We start from the raw sequence: 11,000 nt of genomic DNA, 5'->3' as shown, positions 1-11,000 counted from the left end.
AACTGCTCGGCAGGGCTTTAGTTCAGGAGGTTCTCAAGGACTTCCATCACTCTCCTCTTCATTGCTCATTCAACTCGGGTTCTGTCGGGTTCGCATTCTGCTGGTCCCCGCGACCCCTCAGAGCGGCTAGGCGGGACCATGTAACGCGCGTGCGCGCGCGCCGTTGCCGCGGGCAGAGTAGATGCCTCTGCCCTCAGGAGCGCGCACGCCGCGCTGAAGGACCCGGACGAGCGCGCTCCCGACTCGCCACAGGCTCCTCCTCCTCCTCAGTACCGCCCTCTCCCCCACTCCTCGCCTCTTCCTGCCGTGCGGTCCGTCGCCCCACCTCTCCCTGCTCCCTCCGCCCTCCCAGGGTTCTGGCGGCGGCGGCGGCGGCGGCGGCGGCGGCGGCGGCGGCGGCGGCGGCGGAGGCGGAGTGAACGGGACTGGCCCGGCCTCAGAGCGCGGGGCGGCGGGTTCGGGACGCCGGCGCCCGACAGAGTTGTTGTTCTAGCAGCTTCCGCGGAGACGCGAGGTGAGGCGAGGGCGGCCTCTTGGGGGCCCGAGTACTGCCGGGCGGCCCGGATCGGCCTGGAGGTGGGGGCGGGTATTGGCGTCCCGGCTGATGCTAGAGGGGGTCGAGGTGGGGGCCCGACCCGGTACTGGGATGCGGGAGGACCGTGGGAGGAGAGCGTGGAGCGGGTTGAGGACTGTCCACTGTCTCCCGGACGCCGCGGTTTTCTGTGGGTGGCGGCTCCCCGCGGCCCGGGCCGGCGGCGGGCGGAGTCGGCGCCCCTCACCTGGGTGGTGGCTTGGACGGCCCGCGCCTCCAACTGTGCCCCCTGCCATTGCCGCCACCGCCGCCGCCTCCCGGTGGCTGCCGCGCATTGGCTTCTGCCGGGTTCGCAGTCCTAGCGGCCCGGCGTCCGGGGGGCGTGCGGTTAGGGTGCAGTCTTCTGTTGGTGACCGAGTCTCGCTCTCACTCTTCCTTCCCCCACCGCGCACTTCGCTCCACTCTTGCTGTTGATGCTTGTGGTTTTTGAAGGCTGGGATGGGCTGCGTCTTGGGCAGATCTCTACCTGCAAGGAATGTCCCGCTTCAAAGTTGACCGCCAGGGCTATGACAAACCCCTCCACACCCCCGCCCAGCTTGTGGTTGCTCACTGTCCTGATAACTGAGTCAAAGTTTGTGAGACTGGGCTAGTACTTTGCACTGATCGCCAACGGTGCAGGCAGGGCTGAGCAGTGCGTCAGCATGTGGAAAGGGGCCGCTGGCCAGCGTGGAGGGGGGAGGTGGCTGGGAGTACGGGGGACTGAACTGACAGTGTGTCCAGGTATTTGTATATTTTCCTTGGACCTCCCAGTTATCTTAGAACATGTACTAAAACTTAAATGGTCACTTTGCAAGATTGATGGTTTCACGTAAATAAACTGAAATACAAACCTCGTCACATTAATGGTAAGAAGAACTTGCTTGCTTGACAGATTTCAGTGCTATTTGGAAGCCGATTTCAAAGCTTGCGTTTTTGCAGTTGAAGTTTTAGGAATTTTTAATACATTTAAACTTTCTTATGCATGGTATGAGTTGCTTGTTACAATTCAGAAAACACAATTTCATGAAAACCTGACTTTTTCCCATAGTAGTGTTTACATTTGGTGTCCGTTGTACTTCTGTGGAATATCCAGTAATTATGATGTCAGAAGATAATGGACATGAAGTTTGTTTGTGGTCAAATTGGATTTTACCCGTGGGGGGGGGGAAAGCAGCTAGCCTCGAAAACTGACCTGTGATTCATTATCTTGGTCCCATATGAAACTGACAATGAGATTGAAGAGAAGAAAGTATATAATTTAAAGTATATATTATTATCAAATTGCACTAAGCGTTCACTTGTTTGGGAAGTTAGCTAAGACTGAGGTGTCTATACTAAATCAATTGAAGATGTGCTCTAAGATTATGTATTATTATGTTATTTGGGGAAAAAATAGATAACAGTAGTGCAGGGCTTATCCACAGACATAGCTTACATTGAACTTGAGGGAGCTAAAACGAAGGTAGTAGGTCCTAGTAGGATTGGGGCAAATAGTAAACATACAAACCCATTGGAAAAGGTACAAAGGTACAGCTGTAAATGTATGAAGTTTCTTTCTTTTTTTTTTTTGCCAGACTTATTGATGGGAATTTCTGTATTATTACTATTGTATTTTGATAATTGTTTCAGGATTCAGACAATTATTTTTTCACTCTAGTGGTTTTTTCTTTGAATGATGGGATTTTTATTAGGCATGTGAAGAGGAATTTTTATGTTTATCAGCTCACCAGTTCTGAGTCTGTGACTTTTAAAAACTTGAACTTAAGTTTGTTTTTCCTTTGCCTTAACTCAAACTTGAAATTGCTCAATTCCTGTATATTTACTTGAATTCTTAAATGCTGCTGCATTAAAACTTAATGTCATATAGGGGGAATAGTTTAGTGGTAGAGTGATTGCCTGACATGTATAGGACCCAGGGTTCCATCACTAGCACTGCAAAACAAAACAAAAAAGGTTCAAGTTCTTTTATCCATCTTTTTGAGTTGTTTAAAGAAAGAATTTTGTTGTGCCAAATAAAAATATGAGTGAGAGATAACCAGACCGCTAGACCTGGTTTAATGACTTTAAAGAGAGGAGTAATTAAGTAGCAAAGTTTCTTGTATTGGCGGTGAAAACCTGGGACTATATTCCAGTTTACTATTGTCTTTAAGTGGTGTGTGGATGACTATGACTGTATAAAGGGTGTTTGAAGATTGAAGTTCATTATGTAACTTACGGAATTCCCAGTATAGAGGTTTTTTTTTCCTTGTGTCTCATGAGTTTTAATCAATTGCTATATGTTTATAAGCACCTCCTCCTCCCCTGCCCCAAGGGTACTGTGGTTTGAATTCAGGGCTTAGCACTTGCTATACAGGTGCTCTACTGCTTGAACCGCACCTCCACCCCTTTTTTCCTCTGGTTATTTTTGAGATAGGATTTCACTTTTTGCCCACCTGGCCTCCAGTCTTCCCATTTTATGCTTCCCTACCATAGCTGGTTCTGCTACCATGTCCACCTTTTTTCCTTTAAGATTGGGTCTTCCAAACTTTTACCTTGAGTGGCCTTGAACCACAATCCTGATCGCAGCCTCCCAAGTAGCTAGGATTATAGGCTTGGGTCACTGGCACCCAGCTACATGTTTATAACTCTTGCCTTATATAAATGAGTCAGCCTTGGGATCTGAGGATGACTGGCAGCTCAAGGCTATTCCAGCTGCTGGTACATGAAAGACAACTCCAAGATTTCTTAACGGAAATCGTCTTATGAGCATTTGCCATTAAAGAGAGTAGAAACAGAAAAAGGACAGATCTGGGCCTTATTAAGGAATATTAAGGAATCCTGTTAAGGAATCTTAATATTGAGGTTATGGAGAAAGTCATTGCTTGACTTGACTCTTGGCTTTTTAGAATGGGGAATAATTTCTTTCTTTTTTTTTTTTTTTTTTGGCAGTACTGGGGTTTGAACTCAGAACCTCATGCTTACTGGGCAAACACTCTACTACTTGAGCCATGCCACCAGTTCTTTTGTTCTTAATTTGTTTTACATATAGGGTCTCTTGCTTTGCCACAGCTTTCCTCAAACCATGATTTTCCTGGTACCTGGAATTATTGACCTCCCCCACAATGCCAGCTCTGGAGGATAGTTTTGACTCTATAGTTAGTATTCAAATTGGATATAAGTATGTGGAAAGAGTTAATGGAATTAAGCAGAACTTGTTTCTCAGTATTCTCTTTTTTATACTTCATTTAGTTTTCATATTGTGCATTTTCAACAGACAAGATGCTGAAATTGTTTGAGTATAGCAAGTTTATGCTCATACTGACTTTTTGTTTTGTTTTGTTATTTTTTGGTGTAATTTTTTGGGATTTTCCTGGGAAACTTTTGGGTATATATTCATTTGATTTAGAGTTAGATTTGGGCTAAGATTATTAATGCACTTGAAATTCTGAGCTCTTCTTGTTTCTAAATAGTTTTAAAAATAGAAAACATACTTCTTTATAAATACTCATGAAAAACCTGGTTATAGGCTGTATTGTTGTGACAGAAATAGTACAGCCAAAAATATATTCAAAAGTTTTTTGCTCCTCACTCAGTTTAGTATGCTTAAATAAGAAGTAAGAAAATAAAGTATTTTTTCAATAAAAGTCAGATTTTCCCAGAATATCAAGTCTAACAATTATTTGCTGAGCTATTTTTCCTCTTGTCTGTTCTAAGTTCAACAAGTACTACATGTCTCTAGTCCATGGTAAAAATGTAATTCTAGTAGGGGATTCTTAGTAATAATTCTTAGTAATAAAAGTCACATTGAGGGATACAATGAGTATTGGGAAATTTGGGAAACATTGGATATGGAAATTTTACTTTTTTTTTTGAGAGACAATGTCTTGCTATGTAGCCCAGGCTGGTCTTGAACTCGCTATCCTCTTGCCTTAGACTCCTCAGTGTTGGGATGATGGGAATGTACCACCATGCTTGGCTGAAAATTTACTTTTTTTTTGCTGTGCTATTTTTTATTTGTACTGTTCTTCACAATTGGGTGGGGCATGGACACAAATACTAGAATCATTTGGATTTTTTTTCTATACTATAGACAACTCCCCTCCCTATTGCTACTAGTAGGAGTACATTATTCTTGACCTTGGTTGATAGTTTCTAAATTGCTACTCCCTGTAATTTACTTACCTTCTGGTGATATCAATAATATCTGTTACTCTCATGTTTGAAGAGAAATATGAATTGTGGTAAAGAGACTAAATATGTGACCAAAAATAGCATTCATTGGATTATATATAAAACAGGGAGGGTATTAGGACATTATTTAGCTAAACCCTTATTAAACTGTTTTTACATTTTGTATCTTGCTTCAGCATGTACACATACACACATATACACACAAAATTGAAAAAAAAGTTGGGCTATACTCCTCATCTTTTCAGGGTTGTTCTGAGTTGGCTCATACTAACTTGCAACAGCAATTGTGCATATCTCTTCCCACCTAGCTCCTTGTTTAGTGATAACATGTTGTAGTTTGAAATTGATCATGGTGGGAGTGTTTGTATCAGGGCAGTCAGCAAATGACTCCCCTCTATAGCTAGTTGTTAAAACATCTATAGCCCATCATCATCGCCTGTAACACACTTTGATATAATCTTTTCATTCCACTTACAAAAAAAAAATGCTAGGTTTTGACCCACAAATTAATTTTACACCCAATAATGGGTAACATCCTAGGTAAAAAGAAAGAAAGAAAGAAACAAACAAAAACTGGATGGAGTCGATTCTCCCAACTTTGCAGATGAACATATTACCCTGAAATTCAAGTCATACAGTTAGTTATTGGCAAAGCCAGGGCTCTGGACTTGTGGAATTGTTTCTGTCCTTTCCTTTGCCAAGCCACTCATTTAATTCAATCGGAGTACTTTGTGCAAGACATTGTATTAAGCAGTTTGAATTGAGATGAGTAAGGCATGGACCTTGACCCTGAGACCCTTATGCTTATGTGGCGGATTAAATATGGAAACAAAGATAATGTGTGGCAGAAAGTGTAGTCGGTAAAGAGATAGAGATAAAGTACTATAAGAGTTTAGAGAGAAGGAAGAGATTACTTTTAGTTTTAAGGATAAGGGAAGAGGTGACATTTTAACTGTGCCTTGAAGAATGGGTAGGATTTGGACATAGGGAAATAGGACAAGAAGTATGGAGAGAAAGGCTTTTATGAGCTAGGACTGAGGTGATTAAAGAGTTAGAGGCATAGACAGGAAAAAGTGAGTAGTTAAAGAGGTAGGCAAGAAAGTCAGCACCGGATGGAGAATAGCCTAACATGCCAGTTTTCCTTTCTGCTTTTCAGCTTATCTTTCATTTTTGTATCTGGAGTTACCTAGTACTTCTTAACATTAAACAAGCTTTATATGCTGTGTTTTTGATTTAAATATGACCTAGAGAGCAATTACATATCCTTAGAGTAAAAATTGAAGGGAAAAATTATTAGTGTTAGAGAAACAACCTTGAATTTACCAATTCTAAAAGAATTGGAAAAGGAGAATATTTTCTTTTTAAGGAGATACCAGTGTTTTTTTTGCTTCCTTCAGTAGACAACATCAAATTACCAGAACAGGAAGTATTTTGAGTCTTTTCAAAGGGTCTTCTAGAATGTGATTTCTTAATGACTGCATCTTAATTTTTGGAGGAGGTCTTGTTCAGGCAGAAAGATAGTTTATGCAGATTCACAGCTGAGTTGATGAGCTTCCGAATTTAGGGTATTGAGGCAGGGAATTTCATACCAAATCTGGTTGTGAGGGATTGATCAGTTCTTACCTCCAGGAACTTCCTTGGATTTCAGCATTTATGTATTTGATAACCTGAATGACTGAGGATGTTTTGAAGTCCTGGATGGAGTTTACCTTGTTCCTTAGGGGAATTAGGTAACTAGAAATTAAGATAAATGACAGTAAGTTGTGTCTGTTAATCATATTAAAGCACTGGTGGCAGTTCTCAAGCTTTTCTGTTTGCTGATTTCACCCTTAGACTGCTTCTAAGTAAAATGATGTCCTGTCGATTTGAAGAAGCCTTTTTTCTATTTGACCTGCCCTCTTAGAGTGTTGCCCAGGTAACAGTTACACACACAGAGACTGTTTAATAGCTCATCACTGAAGTGTGTGGAAAATTTTGAAAATCTTGGTAATGAAGTTGCTATAGTAAAAACTATTTGGTTGGTAAAAAGTAGAGTTTTAGGGATGAGCCTTGGTTCTAAAATAAATGTAAATTATGTCATTACCATACTGTTTTCCTTATTTATTGAAGCTTCTGATATGTTGTCATGTCATTTTAGAAGTTTCCAGCAGTCTCATACGACTGTTTCACAAGATAGCACACCCCAAATAGTATGATAAGAGTTTAGATGAAGCATGCCCCAAACACCTTACGTAAGTTGATATAAGTAGCTAGCAAGTCACTGTGCTTTTTCTTCTTCCTTTTTTTTGAGATGTATTAGGTTTCACAAATACAGGTTTTTAGAATCCTTCTAAATTTTCTACCACTGATTTTTGTGGTATAAAAATGTGATGTTGGTGCCCATAATTTAAACTGTGTCATTATTTCTAAAGCTACACAATTATGTGTGTGTGTATGACTGTGTGTATCTGCATACATAATGGTGGAATTTGTTGGAAATTGTCATGAAAATATAACTCATCTGACAAATAACTGAAAATAACTGGTCTGGCTTTTTGAAGACTACCATGTGAAATACTCACAAATATGAAAGTAATGCAAACCCAAAGGGAGTTTTTTTTATGCCAGATTTCCAGGAAATAAGTACATTTTAAAAGGCAAGTGTAAAATTCATTCATATACCATATACTATATTCAGTCTCTCCCCTACCCCAAATATACACCCATATTATGCCCTCAAATCAGACTTTTATCACAGAGGATGCAAATAACAAACACTATTTTTAGAAAAGGTACAAACCTGTGGTTTTCACTTTAAGGCTTAAGAGACTTACAACACTAGCTTTTAATAAACAATGCAGAGTTTATTCTGTACTTCAAGATGTTGTATTTGTCATTTTGAGGCCCTGCATTAAGAACATTATATAAATGTAATTAGTTACGAGAATGGTTGCAAGATCCTTCCCTCCCTCCATCCTTCCTCCTTTCCTCCTTCTCCCCTCTTCCTTCCTTAATTAGTTTGGTTAGGTGTTTATAGTTTATTTCTCTGTACATTATCTTGATATAGCACTGTGATTAGATTATACTTTTAATTTAGCGTGAAGTCATCTATTGGAGGGAGCATATATATATATATATATATATATATATATGTTGGTGTTCAGTATGGTTTCTGTTCTTTTGTTACTCAGCAGCTATCTGCCTGCCACCAGACCTCATTCATTTATCATTGTATTTCTCCAGAGCTCTTCTCTCATGAACTTGCCCTACTATCAGTGGTCATGGTTTGGACTAATGTTTTGATTTGCTTTTGTCCCAGACTTTCTGTACAAAGATCTTATTAGCAAGTTTTATTTCAAGTTATAATTAATGGTAATTCACTGTCTTCTTCCCTCTTTTTTTCCCCTCAGTATTTTCAAATGTACTTTATAATACTAACCCAAGCTTCAAGGTAAAGTTAATGGGAAAATAGAATTAGATACTATTATTATTTGAATCCTAAGCTTGCCTATTTGCCAAAACTACAACAATTTCTAATTTCTTCATGAGTTATGTTTAATTTTTTCATTGACATTAGGCCTCTTAGGTTTTTTTTTTTGTTTTGTTTTGTTTTTTGGCAGTACTGGGAATTGAACTCAGGGCTTTGAGCTTCCTAGGTAGGTGCTCTACCACTTGAGCTACATCACCAGCCATTTTTAAAAATTCTGATGTAAATTTTATATTTCTTGTCAACATTGTCAGTAGTTTTGATAGATGAAACAGGTTTCTCCTGTTGGAGTTGGTATCACAAACAAAAAATTAGCCATCTCTCCTATTTGAAGGTATCAGATAAAAAATTTAAAGATAATCTAATAATAGGTTAGAGAAACTAGTTTATCAATTAATCTGTTGCTTCCCATTTTGAATATAAGTCTCATTGCCTTTGTGTGCTAACTTTATTATGTGCCACTGAGATTTTTTTCTAAAGAGAAAGCTTAGCATTTTTTCAACTTTTTAGCATTTCATTTGGAGAAAATGAAAATAGTGTTTAGAAATAATTATTAGTTGTCCAGTGGGGTGGGGAAGAAAAATAGTTGTTAAGATGCAAATAGCTAAAAACATACTTGGTTTTATGGAAAACAATGTAGGTAGAAACAGTGTAGGTATTATACTTTAGTTCTTGACCTAGTGCTATTGTGAGATTTGAAGAGAATAAGTGTTTTGGTCAAAGTTTTTTCCTGCTTTGTATAAAAATAACAAGCTAACATTAGTTTAGTAGGTTAGTTATTACATAAGATAATGTATATTATCTGGTGAATCTTCACAGTAAGTGTATGAAGTAGGAACTCATACACTTTTGTATCTTTCCTAGTTCACATATGATGAGGAAACAGTGTTAGAGAAGATTAGCAACTTGCCTAAGATCACGTAGCTCATAGGAGATTTCTCATACTCTGAACTCTATCTCACAGTGACTCTCAGCATCTCCTGGGTCTTGATTATCTTTCCCTAGGGATGATAATACCTGCTTTTCACATTTCATGAAGGAGTTATGAGAATCAAAAAAGGTAAGATTTACAAAATAACAAAATTCACTTGTGTATTCATTTTATGGGATAATTTAAGAAAGCCAAAGAAATCTTTGCATATATTAGTTTGTATTTATAATCAATAATACCATAAAGTAAGTTGAACAAATGAATATTTGCAAATCTATTATCTGCACAGTAGAACATATGTTTTCTGTGTGTCTAGAGGTTCAGTGAGTAAAAGGCAGTGAAAGAAAGAAATGTAAGGATGTATTGAACAAGCAGTGGATTGGATGATCTCTAGCATCCTGAATTCTTTCTTTTCTTCAATGAGGGAAAGTATATGTACATAATATTAGGTGATCTGTAAGAGCCTTCCAATATCAAGAATCTATGAGTGTTTGTAAAGGTTGACCTCAAATAGCTAGTAACATCCAAAATATTTTCCTTTTAGCTTAGATCATCAACAACCACTTTTTTTTTTTGCTTTTTTAAAATCATTTATGTGTATGGTATACAACATGATGTTTTATGAAATGGTTACTGCAGCCAAGCAAATTAACTGACCTATTACCTTCCATAGTTATTATCATTGTTTTTATAGTAACAACATCTAAAGTTACTCTCTCAGCAAATTTTCAGTATACTATATAATATTAATTACAGTCCTCATGGATCTCTACAATGGATCTCTAGATTTACTCATCTTCCATAACTGCAAGTTTGTGCCTGTGACCTATTTCTTTCCATTTCCTCCCTTTCCCTCCCTTTCTATGTATTTCACTTTTTTTCTTTGATTTCACACATAGGTGGTATCATACAATATTTTTCTTCTGTTTCTGGCTTATTTCATTTAGTATAATGTCCTCCAAGTTCATCTATGTTGTCTTGAATGGTAGTATCTCCATATTCTTCCTCTTCCATTTTTCTTTTTGAGTTTAAATGCATTTTATTTTTAGAGAGCCCTCTATGGCATTTTTTAAAAGCAGTGCTTTCACTCCAAATAAATCACAGTTGAAATAAATGAAGAGCTCAAGATGACATCAGTCCCATTTGTCTTAAGTCCTGATGTTGTTGGATTGAAAAGCAGCAGCTAGTTGTGATGACAGGTAGTGTTTTCAAAATTAATTGCTCAGTTTGTTAACATTTTCCCATTTCTAAGCCATTCTTAGAGAAAATCATACATGGGATTATACCATCCTCTAGTAGTCTAGTAGAGAAGCCATGCCATTTGGGTTCATGTTTTCATCAATAAGGAAGTGGCAGTGTTTTGAAATTAGCAAGGATGTGCTTGATTTGTTCAGTAGCTCCTGACTTACTCTTTTCTGGTCTCTTCTTTAAATTTGCCTTTGGTTGCTTTCATGTAATCTTTGATGTACTACTTTTTTCTTTTTGGGAGTATGGGGTTTGAACTCAGGGCCTTAAGCTTGCTAGGCAGGTGCTCTATCACTTGAGCCATGCCCCTCAGCCTTAATGTACTTCTCATAGGCTTCTTTTATGGAGTGGGTTTCTGCAAGTGGTGGTTCATGACAGTTATCAATGCTTTTGATAGATACCTTGGCCATGGGAGCCTTCAGTGAAGGCATTTCCACCAATTCGAGAGGTTCATCAGTGTTTTGCTTTTCCTTTCGACCATCTTCTCCCTACCCCCTATCTCCAGGCACAGCCTATTGGTAGTCTCCAGGATCTTATAATTGTTGTAAGTCATCTCATTGTATCTGATGAAGCCCAGGTAGATAATTATGATGGTGATTGGAGAGAGGTAACACCAA

General features: G+C 38.9%; 1 protein-coding gene across 6 annotated transcripts in view; it reads left to right on the top strand.

Annotated features, from left to right (window-relative positions):
- The first annotated feature begins 378 nt into the window (after positions 1–378).
- Rabgap1l (RAB GTPase activating protein 1 like) overlaps positions 379–11,000 on the top strand; it is a 750,530-nt gene continuing 739,908 nt past the window's right edge. For all 6 annotated transcript variants that reach the window (XM_074047408.1, XM_074047407.1, XM_074047406.1 and 3 more), the window contains exon 1: positions 379–514. The gene's annotated coding sequence lies outside the window, so the exon portion shown is untranslated. The remainder of the gene's footprint in view (positions 515–11,000) is intronic.

The sequence above is a fragment of the Castor canadensis genome, chromosome 11 (genome assembly GCF_047511655.1).
Source record: "Castor canadensis chromosome 11, mCasCan1.hap1v2, whole genome shotgun sequence".
NCBI classification, from domain to species: Eukaryota; Metazoa; Chordata; class Mammalia; order Rodentia; family Castoridae; genus Castor; species Castor canadensis.
Note: the sequence above shows the minus strand (reverse complement) of the source record. Positions and strands in the feature narration are given on the sequence as shown.